A 21,828-nucleotide genomic window follows, 5' to 3' on the forward strand; every position below is an offset into this window, starting at 1 on the left:
AAAAAAAAAAAGAAAAAAAAAAAGCACTTTGGCGCCTGACGGCGCTTGCCTCACTGCCGCCCGGAGCTGTCATTGGTTGGCGGAAGCAATGACGTAAACCGATCGGAGCCCGCTCCCGTGCCATTGTGGGAAGTGTAGTTTCATTCCCTCTCAGAGATTATTAATGTGCTGGCAGTTCCTCATGTAGAAACTACAAAAACCAGGCGTCCTCGCGAACTGTGCGCAACACAATCTGAAATGCGGTGCCTCTGTTTATTTGTTGATTTTTGCACAGGGAATGACGGGAGTTGTATGCGCCTGCAGAACACAACTAGGAACAACTTTTCACCTGTTCTTTACTGCTATGATTCCATACCCTAGCGTTTGTGAGTCATAGATTTCAGATAGTGCTAGGCAAATAGAAAATGTTCCAACGCTAGAATAATCAGCAAAGTTCGGGCGGCTTGGATTGTTTAAAACAGAACTCTGTTGGAATTTATCCTTAGTATCCACTACTAAAAATATAAATGGGACTTCTGGTTGGCCTCCACGTAACTAAAATAGGGTACACTAAGAATATGGGGTGAATATGAATTTCCCATATTAAAAGATGCAAAAATAGCCCTCTATAACCTCTTACAGATTTTATTTTGCGGTCTGACTCACCGTCACTGCAATGTAATTGAGCTATACATAGAACCTACACCCACAGAAAAGAAGAAATAGTGAGCAAGTAGAAATAACGGATGAAAACTTAATATCTATGGGACTGTTCTAATAATAACTTTAGATTATGTTGAGTAAACAGCCTGTATTAGATGTCTATAGTCCTGGGCGGTGTCTATTTCTACCTTTTGACTCCTCCCCCCACATGCTCCACCGTGATGTATTTAGTCCTTCACTGCTCAGTTTTCTTTTTCTTAAAAACGTTCGCACTCAGTAAAGGTTGGATTTTGTTCTTTTCCGCCTGTCTTAGCTCTATCTGTTTTTCAGTGAAATTTTCTTTAGTTCACGATTTAATGTTCTATTTATATATTTTTCAGATTGAAGTTGAAACATGTTGTGCATTTAAGTTTCCTGCTTTCCCCCTCTACATTTTCATATACTCAAGAATTTTTTCACCTCTCTTAATCAGGATACTTGCCTGTAATGTTGCTGAATGTCAAAGGAAACTTACCTCAATTCTAATAATTATCTAGTTTACTTTATGTACTTTTATCTAAAATTTAGTGCTTTCAATCTTCCACCCACACTCCATCCTTCCCCCCCCCCCCCATCCCTTCCTTCCTTCCTTCTTTCCTTCCTTCCTTCCTTCCTTCTGGCTAGTTTTAAGATCTCTTGGATATTTTTGCAGTTTCTCTGGGGTCAATCTAGGTATGTAGTCATTTATTTCTTTATTTCTTTATTTCTTCCTTCTTAACTGTTCAAAATAATTTTTTGAAAAGATTGCTGAATCTCAAGATTCTCTGCAACAATTGTAAAAATTGTCAACCATTCTCTCTTATCTGTTGCTTGTTTTCCATGTTCTCCATTAACTCTTAGAACATCTGTGAGACACCTCTAAGACTTTCTCACTTTATCCTCCATTTGGGAGGCTTTCTTTTATATGGTCCATCTTAATATTTTCAGATAACTTTTCATTTTTACAAATTCTATTTGACTTTTTGGGCCATTTTGTAATTTCTTATACAAACTAAACATAATATGAACATCAAATAGTCTATATTCTGGGTCTGTTGCATCCAAAACTGGAAATTTTATGGGTCTTTGCTGTTTAACACAGTTTTATGGATCTTTTTACATCTGTGCTGTCTGTTGTTTCTGCTAGCTTTTGCTCATGGTGCCTATTTCTTTGTAAGTTGTGATTCTGGATTCTGCACTCATGCTTCTAGAGTTATAAATGTCCAGATTATCTGAGGCCAGAGTTAACACTGAGTTTTCCTAGACAGTATTAGAATTTGCTTTGGCAAGTTACATGCAGGCACCATTAAACCTAGACCAGTTTAAATTTTTCACTTAAAGTGTATTGGACTACACAGATAGATTTCATTTGGCCTCACATCCAAGTGGCTTGGATTTGATTCTCAGAGGATGTTCTCAGAGGAGACTTTTTCTTTCTTTCCTGGATTCCAAGGTCAAGTCAGCCCTGTTTCTTTACTGACGTGTGCATCAGATTTCTTTTTTATTCACCCTTATATGGGGAATGTAGCCCTTTAGGGCTTCAGATTTTTCCCATTAGACTCCTCCTTTTTAGATGGGTTCTTGGCTTTATTTTCTGACGTTGACATGCAGCACAACTACAAAGGCAGGAGCTGTAGATGTTCAGAATTTGACAGATAATCTCTTGGCAAAATCGCACTTTGGCCCTCACTTATTTCTCAGGATACTCTCATTTTTCTTCCTTTTTTTCTTTTGTTTCTCTCTGACAATTTCTTCATTTCCTGCCAATTCATCGAAGTATTTGATATTTCTTTTTAACTTAGCAGTTTTCATTGTTTTCATCAGGTGGTTATTCAGAATGGCTAAAAGAGCATGCTATGAGAAATAAGAGCAGTAGAAATTGAAGCTGTCATTCTAATGAAAACTGAGCTTTTTTAGGGAGTTTTCCCATATTAGAGAAAAATGAACTAATAGGTGGATCCCCAGTTCATTCACTATACACACACTTCAAAGAAGCCAAAACATAATACAACTTACATGCTATGTATTTTAGTTAACGAATGTACTCCTCACTCATGCACCATGTATCAGATGCAGAAAATTGTACATGTACACACATATGATAGTTTTCTCTATCATTAGTACGTGCCACTTGGTGTGCCCGCTCACTCATAACCTCTACTGCATTTCTAGAGAGTGCTTCTTCTGTATGGGGGTGATGGCATCAGTACTACATTATTGTGCTCTCTGATCTTCACTCATTAATTTACCAAGGACAGACCAAAGCTGGGCCTATTAGATGTACTCTCTTGGCATTTGAAGTTGGGAATGAAGAAACTTGGACACCAAAGGCCTTGCCGCAGACTTGCAGCACAATAAATACAGGGTCCACAAGCTCCCATTGAGGGGTCCCCGAGCAGCTCTGGTTTTCTCCTTGCTCCCTACCCCCCCCACTCTACTCTGTCACTTTCTCACTAGTCACTAGTTGTATGACCTTGAGAAAGTAATTTTAACACTCTGTATCCAATTCCTGGTTTGTAAACTGGAAATAGCAATAGTAGTTAGTATTTGAGCAAAATAATATTGTTTATGCAAAGCACTTAGGTTGGTGTCCAGTAAATGATATGACGCAGTAAATGCCAGCTTCTATGACTGTCATAATTGAGTCCCCTCCTGAATTACTCATATTGCAGATGCTCCTTTATGCTTCTCTTAATTTTGCCTTGTGCCCCTGTTTATTTTGTGGCTGGGCACCATCTGGAACTCTAGGAAATCTCACCTCCAACTGTTGTATTGCCACCGTCATATGAAACTCAAAGAAGTGAAGTGGGGAAGGTTATATCAGCGTACTACTTAAAAATGGATGCAAAATGACTATTACCAAAAGTCTAAGAGAAAGGAAATGTTAAAGCCTCCATGCCTTATATCTTAAGATTCTCCTGCTTCCATATCTTATAAAGAAAACCACCATCCTGAAATCTTGCTAGTAAAACTCTGAAATAAAATATTTTCTTAGCTCTGGGCCAAGTAATGGATCCTCCCAGACAGACTTCTGTAATATGGGAAGAAAGCAAGACATTCTGTCTTTATATGAATGACTCCAATTTTACATCTATTAAAATCCATTGAGTCACTCACAGAATCAACTATAAGCAGCAAGATAATAGCCTTCACTCTGTACATCTCTGGATGTTTCCAGCCTTTCGTACTCCAAATACCCACTAAAAAGACCCTCCTAAGGAAGGTTCTAGTTTCCTGACCTTATTTCTGGGCATTTGTGAAAGAGACTCTGGAGAAGGGAGAAGGGAGGAAGACAACAGAGATTAATGGGAGAGTGGGGTCAGTGGATGGAGAAGGAAGATATCAAACAGGGTGACAGAGAGATGGATACGAAGCTGTTGTAAAACCATTCCCTCCAAACAAAGGGAGATTCAGGATAAAAAATAAGAAAAAGCTCAAAACTGAGAGAATGAAATCTTCAGGTGCCAGAAGTGAAAAGTAAACTCAAAGTCACAGTAGTGAACAGGAGTTGAGCTGAAGGAGTAGAAGGTTTATAGGCCTTATATTTTGGGTCTTGGGTTCTGACTATAGCAGAATGAGGACACTGAAATTTTTGAACTGAACTTCTAGACCTGGGGTGGAGCTGAGGTGCCATGTTAGCAAACAAACTCAGATGATAATTCTCACATCCCTCTAAATATTCTGCTTGGTCACAAATCCATTATCTTGCCGTCAGCCAATCTCCAGATGCCAAGTTAACTCTGGGATTTATACTTTCTTTTTCTTTCTCATGTGAAGGAAGGTTGACGCAGATATTTTTTTTTCTTCCTTGTTCTTTATTCTTTATCCTATAAAAGCTTCCTTCTTTCTACCCCATTTCGCAGTTCTCTGAAAGGAGACTGTCCACTTCATTGAAGTGTTAAGGTTTTTTTGTATCATCTAAGTTGCCTTCTTTAATCTTTCTGTAAGCACAACTCGTCTTATCCTTGTAGGGACTGAAGATAACCATCTTGCAAGAGCCAGCAATCTCAAAAGACTGCTTCAGTGAAACTGACTAGGGAGACTTCAAAGAAGCCATTCACCCACCTAAAATCATGGGAGAGAAGGCAGCCCAGAGGAATTTAGACCTCAGACCTGCACCATGCCTGAGTGTGAAGTACAAATTCATACTCCTCACGAGGTGCTGAGCATTTTAACCAAGATAGTAAACATTGGTCTGGCCTGGTTGAACCATGAGCAGGCCCATAGAGGAGGCAAACACATACCCATTAGAATTGTGCCTCAAGCTAGAACACAAAGAACAACTTGTGTTGGAAATATTACAAATCACTTAAGGAAACAAAGATTCTGAAAGACTTTAGCAGAATAAGCAGGGGAATTTTAAAAATGCAAGTATCAGAAGTTATCATTAATGAAATCAACCCAGAAAGTAGAACAAACAAGCAAAGAGAAAATCAAAAAGATATAAAAATTGGAGGGTCAATCTTGAAGTTCCAATACCTCATTAATAGGAGTTCCAGAAAGAGAGAGCAGAAAAGAAATGGAGACTCTAAAGACTATATGTCCAATGATGACATTGAGATGAAGTTTCTGAATAGATAAAACTCATCTGTGGTGATAGATGTAGGAGAATGGGCACCTCTGGGGAAATCGGGTGCTTGACTGATCTTACTTAGAACCCTTGCTGACAAGAAATGTTACTAATGCACTGCTCTATTAATAGCTGGCAGAAAGCCCTCCATTCCTACTTGTTGCATGAATAAATAGAAACAGGATTGGCTGGATGAGGGCTTTCAATTCAGACAAACCTGAGTTTGAGCACCATCTCTGAATTTGTTCATGTGACCTGAACCAAGTTACTTAATGTCCCTAAGATTGTTTCTTCATCCATGAAATGAGAGTAAGGAAGGGTGACTTGCACTCTCAGAATATGGGGGAGGCTCAAAGGAAGTAACGAATAAGAGTACCTAGCACTGTGACCTGTGCACAAATTTAATCATGAAACAGTATTATTTGTAGAAGTGACAGCACTATTAGGTAAATGGTCTAGTAAGTGCTGTTCCAAGGGCACCACGATGGGAATGTTTGCCCTGAGCAGGGAAATAAGGGAAATCATTGTCTTTAGGATTTAAAAACAGTAATAAAACTGACTTCTACAGTCAGCCTTTTATTTTTACTATGTGCTAGCAATTCTAAATAATGTCAATGGTAAAATATTTCTCCCTGAAAAAAATATATTTTGTTGGTTCAAGTTCTAAACTGTCTCTGAAGTTATAGTTGAATTTAGAAAGTGGCACTGCATATTCCTGTTAAATAGTGGCTTGGACATAAACGTTGAAAGCACAGTGATTAGAAAGACAAAGACACAGAACTTGAGTTATTTCAACTATAGAATGCTAAATGATCACTTGGAGTTTTTCTTTGTATTTAAAATTTAAAACAGTGAAACTGATTATAAACTACTAGGTATGATATTTTTGCTCATCAGATGCACATTTTAGTTCATACATGAAACATTACTGAATTTAAAGAATATCTTGAAAATAAAAAATGTATTATTTTAAAATTGTTCTTCTTGTTTAGTTGGTATTTAATTGCTATTACATTTTAATATAGTTATTAGTGCAACAAGCCCATGTGGTTTTCCCTTTTCAAAAATTGATTAAATTTAATTAAAAGGAATTAATCTATTACTTTTATCCTTTTCACTGTAAAATTAATTAATTATGCATTGTAGGCATGATTAAATAATGAAGTTTAATAAAATAAATCTTATACTGTCTGAGTTTCCTTTCTAGCCATTATCATTATTTATTTCATGTAATGATTGTTTTTTAAATAACTTTCTTGTAAGGGAAAGGGGTATATTGGTATATTGGGCACCTGGGTGACTCAGTCAGTCAGTTAACCGTTCACCTTCAGCTAAGGTCATGATCTCCTGCTTCCTGAGTTCGAGCCCCATGTCCAGCTCTGTGCTGGCAGCTCAGAGCCTGGAGCCTGCTTCATTTTCCTCGCTCTCCGCCCCTCCCCCACTCATGCTCTCTCTGTCTCTTAAAACTAAATAAATGTTTAAAACATTTTAAAAAAGAGAAAATTTTTAAAAAAAGAAAAGGGGTATATTAAAATGATTTGCGTCCTGTGTCAGATGTGTTAGGTATGCTTATTAAAGTCTTCTGGCAGAAGGCAAGTGTAAGTTTATTTGTATACAGTGGTCTCATTGTAACTATTTCCTGTGTTTCATTTTGAAAGCTTTAGGCTCACTAACATTGATCTTCATAAGACTAGTAATTAAAGATAAATTATCTTTTAATAAAAAGATTAAAAAATTAAAAATAAATTATCTTTGCTTTGTGATGCAACATGAAAATATTTCAGAGAGTGGGATGAATGTTAACATTTCTAGAAAACATTTAAGGGTTCGACTTTTCTTTTTCTTTTCTCTTTTAATCAGTCAGCTGCTTGATGATATTGACAAAAAGTGATATTTGGAAAATTCAAGCTTTAAAAATGTTTTTATTTAAAAATTCCTTTTTTAATAAATCCAAATCATTAAGGACCAAGGAAGCTTTATTTTGCTAGTAGAGGTAAAGTGCTTTAAACTAGGTTGAAGACATAAGAGTGTGAAAATATGACAACACAGTGCATTTTTATACTCTGTGCATAAATATCTTATGAGACGTACTACATTGTAGAATAGAACCTGCCTCCTCCCCTAATTTGGAATTCCTCAAAGGTAGAGACTATGTTTTATTTATCTGTTGATCCACAGATCTGGCAGGTAATATGAGTTCAATAAAGATATAATGAATTATTGAATGAAAGAATGCATGAACATCAAGCACAAGTTCATAGGTTTCTAAGTTCAGAGCAGAGGAGGCAAGATGAAGTTATCTTGCTTGTTCACTATTGAGCTCTGTGAATAAAATAGGTTTCCAGTGGTCATTCAGATAACTGGACTGGAATGCTGAGAAGAATTTTCTAAACAGAAGCCTTTGAAAAACTCTAAACTACAGGAGTGGATTGACTTCCAAAGTGGTTTTTAATTAGGCTTGCCTAGACGAGGAAGCAGAGGGAAAATGAAAGTAATATGATAATTCATGGTGGTTTATATTTTTAAAAATGCTTTGAAAGCGAGATGTTAATCGAGGCCAATGCATAGGCTCCTAGGAAACAGGAGAAAGAATATTACTACAGTTCATTTCAGTAAACATTTATTGAACAACAAATACCACCAATTCAAACATGACCAAGACACAGTCCCTACTCTTGTAGGATGTACTGCTTGGTAGGAGAAGCAGAAGGTTAGAGATATAATTTAACTACAGTGTAGTACGTTCTATATAACATGATCAAATTTTGAGGAAGGGACTAGGAGGAATTTACATAAATTTAATTAAGAAATGATGATTTCATGGGGCTCCTGGGTGACTCAGTCTGTTGAGCGCCCAACTTCAACCCAGGTCATGATATGTGCTGACAGCTCAGCTTGGAGCCTGCTTCAGGTTCTGTGTCCTCTTCTCTCTCTGCCCCTCCCCTACTCGCACTCTGTCTCTCTTTCTCTCAAAAATAAACATTATTAAAAAAAAAGAAATGATGATTTCTTTGGTGAATAGTGAACATACAGATTCACCAAAAATATAAAGTGCTGGAGACCAATATAAAGATGCAGTGAATAAAATATCTACATATTTAAGTACTTTGCAGCCATTAAATATTAGGCTTTTGATTACTATCTAAGTAGATATTAAAGATATTAAAGCAATATATTCAGGAATGCTAATCAGCTGATTTTCACTGATCTGACCCTAATTGTTAAAAATTTTAGATAAAATATTCTACATCCTATGTCATCAGGAAAATGGAAGTTTAAAGGGATTCCACTACACACCTAACAGAGTGGCCACAATCTGGAACACTGAGAACACCAAATGCTGGCGAGGACATGGAACAAGAACTCTCATTCATTGTTGGTGGTAATGCAAAAGGGTACAGCTTCTTTGGACAATGGAGTATTACTCAGTGCTAAAAAGAAATGGGCTATAAAGGCATAACAAGACATGGAGGAGCTTTAAATGCATATTACTAAGTAAAAGAGGTCAATCTGAAAAGGCTGCATAGTTAATTCCAACTATATGACATTCTAGAAAAGACGAAACTGTGGAGGCAATAACGAGATCAGTGGTTGCCAGGGGTGGGGAGGGAGAGTGGAAGTATTTTAGAGCAGTGAAAATACTCTGTATGATGTTATAATGGTGGATTCATGTCATCATATATTTGTCCAAATCCATAGTGTGTACAACACCAAGCGTGAACCATATTTTAACTATGGACTTAGGGTGATTGTGGTGTGTCAAGGTAAGTTCGTCAACTGTGACAAAAGTACCTATCAGTGGAAGGGATTAATAATGGGAGAGGCTGTACTGTGTGGAGGCGGAGATTATGGAGAATCTCTGATCTTCCCCTCAATTTTACTGTGAATTTACAATTGCTCTAAAAAATAAAGTCTTAATAAAAGATAAAACAAAAAACTGAGACACATTCTACTCTTGGTATATAGAAGCTTCTCTGAGTAATCAGGGAGTCTCATACCACCCTGGCTTCCCTGGTCCTTCCTATGGAATTCTCTGGGGCTCTTTCACCATGTAGCTACTCTGGAGGAGTTGACACAGACCACCAGGACCCTGCTCCAGTAATGTCAGCCTCTGGGTTACTAATTATTTCAAATATCCCTACTGTATATATTATAAAGTAAAAAAAAAAAAAGACAGGTTACAAATACTGTTTGGAATATGATAGCACTTTGTAAAAAAAAATGTGTATGTGGATAGATACATATTTATGTACAGGTTTGTTTCTTTTTTTAAATTTTTAATGTCTTTTATTTATTTTTTGAGAGAGAGAGAGACAGTGCGAGCAGGAGAGGGTCAGAGAGAAAGGGAGACACAGAATCTGAAGCAGGCTCCAGGCTCTGAGCTAGCTGTCAGCCCAGAGCCTGATGCGGGGCTCAAAGCCACGAACCGTGAGATCATGACCTGAGCCACGGCCGGACGCTTAACCGACTGAGCCACCCAGGCACCCCTGTACAGGTTTATTTCTACTTTGACTGGAATCTATATAGAAAGTTAACCATAGTTATTTCTATGGAATTCATTATGATACTGAAATTATAGGTGACTATATTTTCCTTACGAATTTCTATCTTTCCCAAGCTTCAAAATTATTTTATAATGAGAAGTATATATGTGGAAAGACAGAAAAAGAGAGAATGAGAAATGAAAGCAATCAGATTGGTTACCTATGTAATGTTGCTTCTGTGCCCCCAAACTTTTCCAAGTTCTATAAAAAAAATTGGACAAATAGGTCTTAACTTCCTAGAATAATCAATTTTGTTCTCAAAAGTCTTTCATGCTGAGCTAATATTGCTATCAGGATCAAAGTGGTATCCAAGTTTCAAAATACCAAGCCAAGTCATTAAGCAAAAGAAGCATTCAGGATTCTAAGTCTCATTACCTAGTCCCTTTACTGGCTGTGGGACAGATACATAAAGGTCAGGATCTGGGGGAAGCAGATACACAAATAGGAAATGAGGTTAAGAACACAAGGAGGAAAGGATTATTTGCCAAGTTAAATCCCAGAACACAGGACAACATGCTAAGTTGAGGTCAGCTGAGGGAGTAGGAATGACATGATACACGTTTTGCAACTAACTAATAATAACGAGTCTGTTCAGAATGGCAACCGAAATCCTGCTTTTGCACCTGTTTTCCCTGTGCTGATGACTGGAAGAGATGATACTGAGAGTGAAAATATCATCAGTGCCTTGGGATCATTGACTTGCTTTCCCATCTAGCTCAACATGTGGGTGTGTTTTTAGGACTGAAATGATGGAGTAAACAAGGAAGTCTATATGCCGTCCAGACACAGATTATAAACCAGTCCTGAGGAACAGGTAATATTCATCATTCGGTATCTCAGGCCTTGAATCCTAAATGAGACCCCATTACAGACATGACTGCTAACCTAGACACCAGTGGTTCTCAACCAGGAGTGATTTTTCCCCCTTGGGGATATTTGGAAATACCTGGAGACATTTTTAGTTGTCACGACTTGGATAAGTACTGGCATCTAGTGGATAGCAGCCAGGGCTGCCTCTAAACAGAGGATACAGAGGACAGTGCCCTGCAGCAAATAGTTATTGGGTCCAAAATGTCAATAATACCAAGGTTAAAGACACCTGTTGCAGACCGACATTGTAGTTGAAGAGTACTCTACATTCCTGGGTCAGTGTTCCATGCCTCTTAGTGACATTGTCCGCCTTAACCAAGTAGTGTTGACCTAGGAAAATAGTACAGCAGAGGGCAGTGATAAACACATTTTTAGGTAATATTATCATTTGTCCTCCAGTAGTTTTGTTTCTTTTTCTGCTTTTCTAATCCTTAAATAAAAAATGGTAATAGAAGTATACTAAAACCAAAGAAAATAAGGTTGTATTTTTTGAGGAGAAAAATCACATTTTATGCAAAGATGTATTAGAAATCTTAGGGGTGCCTGGGTGGCTCAGTTGGTTAGGCATCCGACTTGGGCTCAGGTCATGATCTCACTGTTCGTGAGTTCGAGCCCCTCATCGGGCTCTGTGCTGACAGCTGTCTCAGAGCCTGGAGCCTGTCTTCAGATTCTGTGTCTCCCTCTTTCTCTGATCCTTCCCTGCTCATGCTCGCTCTCTCTCTCTCTCTCTCTCTCTCTCTCTCAAAAATAAATAAAACATTAAAAAAAAGAAATTTTAAAATAGAAGTCCAGCAGATACGAGAGCCATGGCGTTTAAATTTTCTTAGTATGTACCCTGCGACTGAATCTGCAACTTTAACTCATTTAAACAAATTACATTTAAAAAATTCTTTTAATGTTTTATTTATTTTTGAGACAGAGAGAGACAGAGCATGAGCTGGGGAGGGGCAGAGAGAGAAAGGGAGACACAGAATCTGAAGACAGGCTCCAGCCTCTGAGCTAGCTGTCAGCATAAAGCCCGATGCAGGGATCAAACTCACGAACAGTGAGATCATGACCTGAGCCAAAGTCAGAGGCTCAGCCAACTGAGCCACCCAGTAAGTGCCTGGGTGGTTCTATTTGTTAAACGCCAGACTCCTGCTTTCTGCTCAGGTCCTGACCTCACAGTCCAGAGAGGGAGCTCAGCCTCAGGTCCTGAGCCCAGCTCAGGTAGTCTCCCTCCCTCTCCCTCTTCCCTATCCCCAATCACGTGCACACTCTCTTTCTCTCTTGTCTGAAAAAAAATTACCAATCGCATCTAAATATTAATAAATAAAATAGATCACTGAATACCAATGTAGACTTGATCATACTTTTTCAGTACGCTATTCTATTATTTAATAACTCTTATTTCAGTGAACTGCTGAACCAGTGCTCTTTACTATAAATAGATGTTGGGACACCTGGGTGGCTCAGTCGGTTGAGCTTCTGACTTCAGCTCAGGTAATGATCTCATGGTTCATGGGTTTGAGCCATGCGTGGGGCTGTGTGCTGACAGCTCAAAGCCTGCTTCAGATTCTGTGTGTGTCTCTCTCTCTGCCCCTCCCTGACTCATGCTCTCTCTCTCTCTCTCTTAAAAAACAAACAAAAAACATAAAGAAAAACACTTTAAATAGATGTTCTTTTTTAGTTAATTTAATGAAACTCAGTGACACTTACTGTCCTTACATCAAACTCTACCTGCTCAAAAAACTTTCAAAATATATTCTTAGCACTTTTCCAAACTAAATAAATAATCATGGGGATATAAATGTACAGCATGATGGCTATAGTTAGTACTGCATTGCACATTTGAAAATTGCTAAGAGTAGATCTTAAAACCTCTCGCCACAGGAAAAAAAATCTATAACTATGTGTGGTGACAGATGTTCACAACACTTATCATGATAATCATTTCACAATATATACAAATATTGAATCATTGTTGTACCCTCAACCTAATATAATGGTATATGCCCATTATACTTCAATAAGAAAAAAAGAAAAACTACGGACCAATAAACCTCATGAACGAAAACAAAAAGAGCCATTAAAATATTAGTAAATCAAATCCACCTATATATGAAAATTATTACTATGGTATAAACAGGTGAGGTTTGCCCAGGAATGCAAAATTAGCTGAATCTTCAAAGATCAATTGATGAAATTCACCATTTATCAGAATATAGGAGAAAAATCATACCTAATATCACAAGCTTAGATAAAGCATTCCATAAAATTCAATACCAATTCAGGATTTTGAAAAACAACTTTCAACAAATTTGAATTAAAGGTATCCTTCTCGATTGGATAAATGCTATCTTCAACAATCTTATACCTATCATCATGTTTAATGATGAACTATTGAACACTTTCTCCCTAGGACTAGGAATAAAACTGGAACATTTTCCTTACTACCATGTTTCAACATTATTTTAGAGGTTCTATCCAGTATAATTGGATACAAAATAGAAAAGAAGCAGTAAAATTGTCCATTTCAATTTGTTAGGGCTTCTATAATGTAGCTCCACAGCCAAGCGGCTTAAACAATAGTTCTAGCTTTTTTTTTTATGCTTATTTATTTTTGAGAGAGAGAAAGAGACAGAGCAGAAGCAGAGAGCACAAGCAGAGAGAGGGGGACAGAGAATCCGAAGCAGGCTCCAGGCTCTAAGCCGTCAGCACAGAGCTCGACATGGGACTCAAACTCAGGGACCACGAGATCATGATCATGACCTGAGCTTAAGCCAGACACTGAAGCAACAGCCACCCTCTCCAGCTTTTGATTTAGCATTTTGGATATTTATTTGCTGACATATGAACTATAAGACATACTGTTCCCTACACGTACTCCCAACTACATTTCTGCCTGGAAGAAACTGCTTCCTAGGTTGGTGTGAGGATTTTCTCTCTCCCATTCACAATGCCTTCTACTTCAAAGCCATGCAGTGTCATCTGGTAGAAAGAGTTCATGATGTCTATGTGTGTCCACAATATTTAGAATTATCTTACTAGTTGTTCTCTCATGACTTTTGTTATTATTATCAATATAATAATAAGTATTATTATTATTGTTACCCAGGGGAAGAATAATAGCACTGAATATTGAAAAATGACTCATCTCAAACTCTTGGACTTTTTTTATGTTTTTGTTTTGAATTTTTGTTGACTTCTTACTTAACTGATGATCACATAATGTGTTCTGTGCTGCTTCTGTATGTTAGAATTTATTGAATTTTTGTGGCTTAATGTATGATAAATTTTATAACTGCTTACAGGGATTTTTAAAAAGTTGTTTTTGTTTTGAAGATATTGAATTCAATATCTGCCTATAGGTTCTATGGTATTGTTATTTAGGGCCTTTATAGCTTTACTAATTTTTTAATCTACTTTATCTATCAATGTTGAGTTAGGTATTGCTGTTTTTCTGTTAGGTCTAATTGTATTTTCTGCAGCTTTGGTTTTTTTAATTTAGAAGCTGTTATTTGGTGCGTAAAAATCCTTGAGAGATACGATGGATTGCATTCTTAATTGTTTGAAAGTATTCGCTTTTTAAACACCTTTTGCTTTGCCTTAATAATTGCTTAGTTCTAATATTGCAAATCTTACTTTTTCCAACATGATTTGTATTTGTTTGCTCTTTTGCTTTCAACCTTCCCTGTATCTTTTTATTTTAAATAAGTCATTAACATTTGGTTGGTTATTATTTTACAGCCAATCTAAAAGATTAATGTATTCTATTACACTTAGAATTTGTTAGAAAAAGAGTTTATGATAATCTATATATGTACTTAATTTTTAGAACTGTCTCTTCCTTGTTTTTTTTAAGAGTCACTTGCTTAAATGGATCTTCCTTCCATTCTTTTCTAAAGAAATTTTGAGGCGCCTGGGTGGCTCAGTCTGTTAAGCGTCTGGCTTCGGCTCAGGTCATGATCTCATAGTTCATGGGTTCAAGCCCCGCATCGGGCTCTGTGCTGGCAGCTCAGAGCCTGGAGCCTGCTTCGGATTCTGTGTGTCCCTCTCTCTCTGCCCCTCCCCATGCTCATGATCTGTCTCTCTCTGTCTTTCAAAAATAAATAATTGTTAAAAAAAATTAAAAAAAATGTTTTTAATGTTTATTTATTTGAGAGAGAGAGAGAGATGGGGAGGGGCAGAGAGAAAGAAGGGGAGACACAAAATCCAAAGCAGGCTCCAGGCTCTGAGCTGTAGATATGAGGCCCAAATTCATGAACCATGAGATGATGACCTCAACCGAAGTCAACTGCCTAACGGACTAAGCCACCCAGGCACTCCACCTGCCATTCTTTTAAAGCTCTGAGCTTAAAGTCAAGATTTATTGAATTATTTAGGAAAATCTTCTCCACTTCTCTAAAGTGTTATTGCTTACATAAGCTTCCCTCTAATAGAGACTGCGACTTTTTTTTTCTCTCCCCACATTCCCTTTCCAGTCTATGTTCTAAGCACACACTCCTACGCAACTTGGTTGTTAGGATTACACAATCAGACATTCTTCTCTCAATAGTAAGCATGAGTGTTACCCTCTTCATTGTAAATGCTTAGAGATAGCGATGTCAGTAGCTACCATTTGATGATGATAAATATTGAATGATTAGTGCTGTATCACAAACATGTCATTCTTGTGAAAAAGAATTTTCTTTAAATTATGTCTGTATTTTCAACTGAAGAAATAAATTTGGGGTGGGAACTTATCTATTTCAAGATCAAGATGATTAATTGCTTGATTTATCAACAGGAAAATGGAATTTCCGTATATCTTCAAACTTGACTTTTAGCCCAGATTTGGACAAATACACACCTTCTCTTTTTAGTTCATTTCATTTACAGCTGAATTAGTCACAGCTTCCTCACAGTCTGCAAAAACATCAGCAACTATTAACTATTTAATTCCACTTTGCCAAAAATTTGTTTGAATTGATTTATGTCCTCATTACCTACTCTGTCAGCACAAAGATCTCACATCTTTAATAGTGATTAATCCTTAGACAAATTAAAGTTTAAAAAATCTACTTTAAAATAACATTTTATTTGTGTGTGCAGTAAAAACTACAGATTCTGAAGACCCATCTTTGTAATTGTTTTATATGAATTAAGATATACTAGAATTTTGAAAGTTTGCTTTTAGGTCATCAAAAGAGTGAAATGTCTCCAAAGACTGACTCTTATTCAAAGTGTTAGATTAGAAATGGTTTATTGCTTTTAATGTTATGGCAATATTAGAAATACATTTTGACGTTAATTTTTCTTAAACTGTTTATATTGCATTGTCTTAAAAATATACTGTGCTTTTTAAAAATAAGTTGTTAATGTATCGATTAACAACTTAGCATGTGCTTAGGAGTTGGACACCATGGAATTAAATGTCTTCTTCATAACTTACTGGCCATTACTTAAACTTTTCTTACCTCAGTTTACTTATTTATAAAATGGGGATAAGAGAAGTTTCTACTTGATAGGGTTATTGTAACAGTTAAATGAGTAAATGCACGTAAAGTTCTTAAACGAAGACCTGACATTTATAAGCACTACAATAATGTTAACTATATTTTCCCCATTATATAGTTTAGTAATTAAAATCATGGGCACGGGAACTGGGCACACCTGGAGGCCAAGCCCAGTTTTACCACATGTCAGGGTGACCCTGGCAGTCCATTTATTTGCTCTCTCCTTCGAGCTTGCATCTTGAGTGTAATAACACATACTTACCACAGTAGAAGAAAGTGTAAGCATAATACCTACCATGAGGTAAGCACTCAATTAATGGCCCAGAAATTCCAAAATATGTGTTAGAAACTATTTTACATATATTTTTTTCTAACAGAAACCAAAGAGCAGCTTTTAATGTTAAGGTAAAGAGAGGCCAAAAAGAACAAAAAGAAAGAAAGAAGTCAGGGAGGGAAGAAGAGAGAAAGGAAACGAAACGAAATGAAACAGAAAGAAAAGAAAAGAAAAATTTATATTCCATGCTATTTTTAGATGTATAAAGAATATTATTCCCTTAGTTGCTAGTCTGTGGAAGTAGACAGAATGACAATTCCTTTGACTCTAGATAACATAACTCTGTGTTCCTCTTTCCTTACTTCAAAGCGTATTTAGCCCATGTCCTCTTTTATCCACATACAAATTCCATGCTGATCCTGAATTCTTGCAGGATTAACAAATATCTGTGTGGGAATGTGCGACTTCCCAGAGTAATTTCTGCAACAGACAAGAACCATTGACAGGATTGTTCTTTATAAAAATGCCTATTCCTTGGGAGTTGTCATAAAGGATTCTATTTTGTGAATTGGCTTACTTATTATCTTTTAACAACTAAGTGAGGAGTAGGGCACTATAGAATAAAGTTTGAATGAGGTACATGATGAAAACTATTTTTTTCTTTCTTTTCTTTCTTTTTTTCTTTTTTTTGATCAAGACTATTTTAAAAATCCAGTTGATTTTCTGGAGGGTGTGATCTGTTTATCAGGCCCTGGGAAGCACAGGAAAAACTCAATTAAACACCCTTTTAGAATTTTATAAATTTTTGTTAATTTATAGATCAAGAAATCATAACTTTAAAACAGTTCTTATTTTACAATGACTAAAAATAACCTATTGGGGAAGAAAAGCCCACATTCAGGACCAGAGGTCAGTGCAAATAGGACCATGACTCACAGAAATCACATTAATGTTCCATCTGAAAAAGCAAGAAGAATAATTTGTATTTATATTTATGCTGTGCACATATTAGATACAGTAAGACTAATTCAGAGCATTAGATTTCTTCTCTCTCCACAAATCGGGCTGCTCATCTTTCAATCATATAGTCCCCTGTAGTGCCTTAGTTGGAGCACACTTTACGTGGGATGTATTTAAGCGTTTCTTCCTCAAAGATCTCACTGCTAATCGAACTCTGACACTACTGAGCCACAGATCTGAGTCACTGTCATGGCAACCCTTGTGCTTTGAATATTGAATGTTCCTGATTTATTGTTATGGCTCTGCCTGCCTCTTTACTGTCTTAATAATGATTGCAATATGCATTATTTATCTGTTGTGTCACAACAAATTAAAACTTAGTGACTTAAAACCCCAATAAACATTTATTATCTATCACAGTTTCTGTGTCAGAATTCGGGAGCTGCATGGCCGGCCAGCCATCCTGGCTCAGGGTCTCCCAAGAGGACGTTGTCAAAATGCCTGCCAGGACTACAATCATCTGAAGGCTTGACTGGGACCGGAATATCTGCTTCCCAGGCAGCTCTTTCATGAGGATGGTAATTTGTACCAGCTTTTAGCAGCAAACCTCCATTCCTCTCCACATAGATCTTTCCATGAAGCTGCTTGAAAGTCCACACTGCACAGTAGCTTCCCTCAGCACAACTAACCCAAGAGAGCAAAGCAGAAGCCACAGGGCCTTTTATGACCCAACATCAGTCTTCACAATTCAGCTGAACTAGGACCCAAGAAATCCAAGTCCTGCTAGATAACACTTTACAGTTAAATTATCCAGGCGTTAGTAACCATTTTCACTCCCAGCAAACCATTAGCCAATAAACTTTGGGTATCTTCTCCTTTCTCAGGCTTAATAGCATTACCCTAGGCAGGCTAAGCCTTTTTTTTTTTTTTTTCTTTTGTCAGCGGGAGTTCTACACAATTTCCTTCTCTTGATTAAAGCATGTGTGGAAATAGGAGAAAGAATATTACCTTCATTGAAGCCTACATTGTCTGGTTAAACATAAATATGCAACGTTTTATTTCTCCAAACTGTACTACCACACTTGTTTTCCTGAAAATCATTTGTTTGGATTATAGGTTGTGACTCTCTATCCCAGGTTTACTCTAGAGAATAAGATTTTCCTGGTGGAAGTTACTGTTTGCTTTTGTTAAATTTTAATTTTCTAGTACCCATTGATTCAAGTATAATTTTTCCTTGATAAGAAACGATTTTACCTAACACTAGAATAATTAATGACACATAGCTCTGTAAATCAAGGCACTTATACAAGAATGTGACAAAATGATAATTCTATAACTAATTTAGTCAAAGAGTGTCATTATTAATGACATAGAATTCTATAAGAGCAAAGATATTTATACAGAGAATTTGATAACTCATACACTACCTTTAGAACAAAACATTGCTTCATATTGTTTAATTCCCTAAAACAATAATTATAATGCAATGCAGGTTATGTAAACTAATTATATTGGATTTAGATTTGTAGATTTATTGAGCAGATATTAAATTCTAAAACCTGATGAAACAGTAATCAATGGCCTAAGATCTTTTTAAATGTATATTTTAGAATAAGTGTATGATAGCTAGTTTAAGTTAATTGATTCTTATAATTAATTTTATTTACTGTAATTTCAACTAAAATCTATTACTACACATTACAATGTAGCAAAACAAATTTCTTTAGGAACTAGGTCCTTGCTTTCAAGTTGGAAACCTTAGAAGATATTATTAAACTATATATCAGTGACTCCGTGAAATTCACAGGAGATAGCAATTCCCATTAAAAATTCCTGAAACAGCTCATTGAGCAAGCTATATGAGTTAACTTCTGGTAATTTTTAGAAAGAATTCTTGAAGCTCAGAATTAAAAATGGAAAATTCTGGGGGAAAGGGACTGAAATACTTTTCCCTTTCCTTCCACTAGTCCTAAGCTTTCAGCTTGCATCCTGCTGGTCTTTTACCCATTTACCCTTAACAGTTAGGAAGGGATAAACAACAACAACAACAAAATCATATGAAAAGGTGAACAATAAAAGGAAGTGAAGAAAGAGAAGTCAAGAGGCTCACTTAGAGCAATTAGGACCTGCTTAGAAGAGGTGCTGTGGATTGAATGTTTGTGTCCCTTCTAAATTCATACATTGACATTTTATTCCCCAATGTGATATTTGGAGATGGGGCTTTGGGGAGGTACACAGATTTAGATGAGGTAATGAGAGTGGCACCCCATGATAGAATTAGTATCTTTATAAGAAGAGGAGACCAGATGAGCCTGGGTGTCTCAGCTGGTTAAGCGTCTGATTTCGGCTCAGGTCATGATCTCATGGTTTGTGGGTTGGAGCCTCTGTGTTGGGCTTTCTGCTGTCAGCACAGAGCCTGCTTTAGATCCTCTGTCCTCCTCTCTCTCTGCCCCTCCCCTGATCATGCTTGTGCTCTCTCTCTCTCTCTCTCTCAAAAACAAACATTTTAAAAATACTTACATTAAAAAAAAAAAGAAGAAAAGGAGACCAGAATCCTCTCTCACTCCACCATATGCAGACACAGCACCTGTATATTACCCACCTAATATACAGTATATACTGTAGCCATCTGTATATTAATAACAGAGCTCTCACCAGACCCAGAATCTGTAGGCACTTGATCTTGGACCTGCCAGGCTCCAGAACTGTGAGAAATAAATGTTTAAGACCCTCAGTCTATGGTATTTGTGATATAGAAGCCTGAACTGACTGATATAGGCACATATCTCAGGGAAGAATGTTCTAGGCAGAGAAAACAAATAGTAAAAATCCTTGAGGCAAGAGCATGCCTGGTGTGTTATAGAAACAGAAAGGAGCCTGCTATGAATGGAGCAGGGTAGAAAAAAGGAGGATACACCAACCAGTAAGATACCCTTAAACTTAACCAACCAAAGTGGCATCATTTAATCTATTAAGCCTATTGGCTTGGCATAAATGTATAATCAAGCAGGGGTGTGGCTGTCACGGGCAGCAGGAGACTTGGGGATTATCAAGAAAACTCTTCTCCACAGCATTCCAAGACACTTTCCCTAGAGGATGTTATATTTTAATAACAATCACAGTAATTTTACCCTAACAAGTTATTCCATTTGTGTAATGTTTTATTCATTCTGAGACTCAACCTCCCCTCTTTTCTCTAGAAGAAAAATCAACCTCCATAACAGTCCAAACTACATAAACACATATGTAGTTATGAGCTCAATGAACTAATAAGATTCATGTGTTTTCTTTCCCTGGACAAACATACTGTGGCCACTTTTAAAATGCACCATCAACACTCACTAGTACTCCTTTAAATAACTCTCCCAGTTGGCCAACCCACCATAAATTAGCACAAATGCCATGATCAGTTTGCTTTATAACTTGACGTACCTAGAGAAAAACCCTCGATTCTCTCTTGAATATAAGTCGCTCATCTAGCAAGTCCAATTAGGGAAGTGAAGTCTGTAGAGAGTCGCATTGAACTTATGTGTATTTCTATCATTCTTGCATCCTTGTAAGTGACAAAGTCCAGTTGTAAAACTTGAGTCTGTTATCTTGTTTTCCCTGACAATTTGGTGAAGGCTTGGGAGGATCATCAGATCCTGAGAAGAGCAGAGGGAACCTCAAGTTGAGGATCAATATGAAAGGTAAGAATCCCTGCTTTTTCATTTTCATTTCCACCTCCTAGCTTCCCCTTTATTATCCTGGGTCATTGAAGCTATTTTTATCCAAGATCTGTTTCTTATTCAATTTAAAGTTTCCAAGCCAAAGCAGGGAAAGAAAAATGACAGAGAAGGAAAACTTAAAAAAAACTTTTATATAATTTTATTTAAATCCAAGTTAGTTAACATATAGTGCAATAATAGTTTCAAGAGTAGAATTTAGTGATTTATCACTTACGTATAACACCCAGAGCTCATCCCAACAAGTGGCTTCCTTAATGCCCATCACCCATTTAGCCCATTTCCCCCACCCAACACCCATCCAGCAATCGTCTAGATTTTTTTAAGTTTATTTATTTTGAGAGGGCAAGAAAGAAGGAGAGAGAGAGAGAGAGAGAGAGAGAGAGAGAGAATGCACATGTGCGTGCAAATGGGGGAGGGGCAGAGACTGAAGAAGAGAGAGAACCCTGAGCTGACTCTGGGGCCAACAGGGCTCAATCTCAAGAATGTGAAGATCATGAGTTTAGCCAAAATCAAGAGCTGACACTTAACTGACTGAGCCACCCAAGTGCCCAAGGAAGAAAAACTCTTTGTTTGTTTGTTTATTTATTTATTTATTAAATTTAAATCCATGTTAGTTAGCATACGGCGCAATAATGATTTCAGGAGTAGAATCCAGTGGTTCATCCCCTACCTATAATACCCAGTGCTCATCGCAGGTGATTTCCTTAATGGCCCTTACCCGTTTAGACATCCTCCCCCCCACAAA

At 37.1% G+C, this 21,828-nt stretch overlaps 1 long non-coding RNA gene across 1 annotated transcript in view; it reads left to right on the top strand.

The window, feature by feature from the left end:
- The first annotated feature begins 8,969 nt into the window (after positions 1–8,969).
- The window catches only part of LOC115305464, a 29,536-nt gene continuing 16,677 nt past the window's right edge, over positions 8,970–21,828 (top strand). Inside the window, exons 1-2 of the long non-coding RNA XR_003914793.1 lie at positions 8,970–8,994; positions 20,979–21,044. This is a non-coding gene — a long non-coding RNA (uncharacterized LOC115305464). The remainder of the gene's footprint in view (positions 8,995–20,978; positions 21,045–21,828) is intronic.

This window comes from Suricata suricatta, chromosome 2 (genome assembly GCF_006229205.1).
Source record: "Suricata suricatta isolate VVHF042 chromosome 2, meerkat_22Aug2017_6uvM2_HiC, whole genome shotgun sequence".
NCBI classification, from domain to species: Eukaryota; Metazoa; Chordata; class Mammalia; order Carnivora; family Herpestidae; genus Suricata; species Suricata suricatta.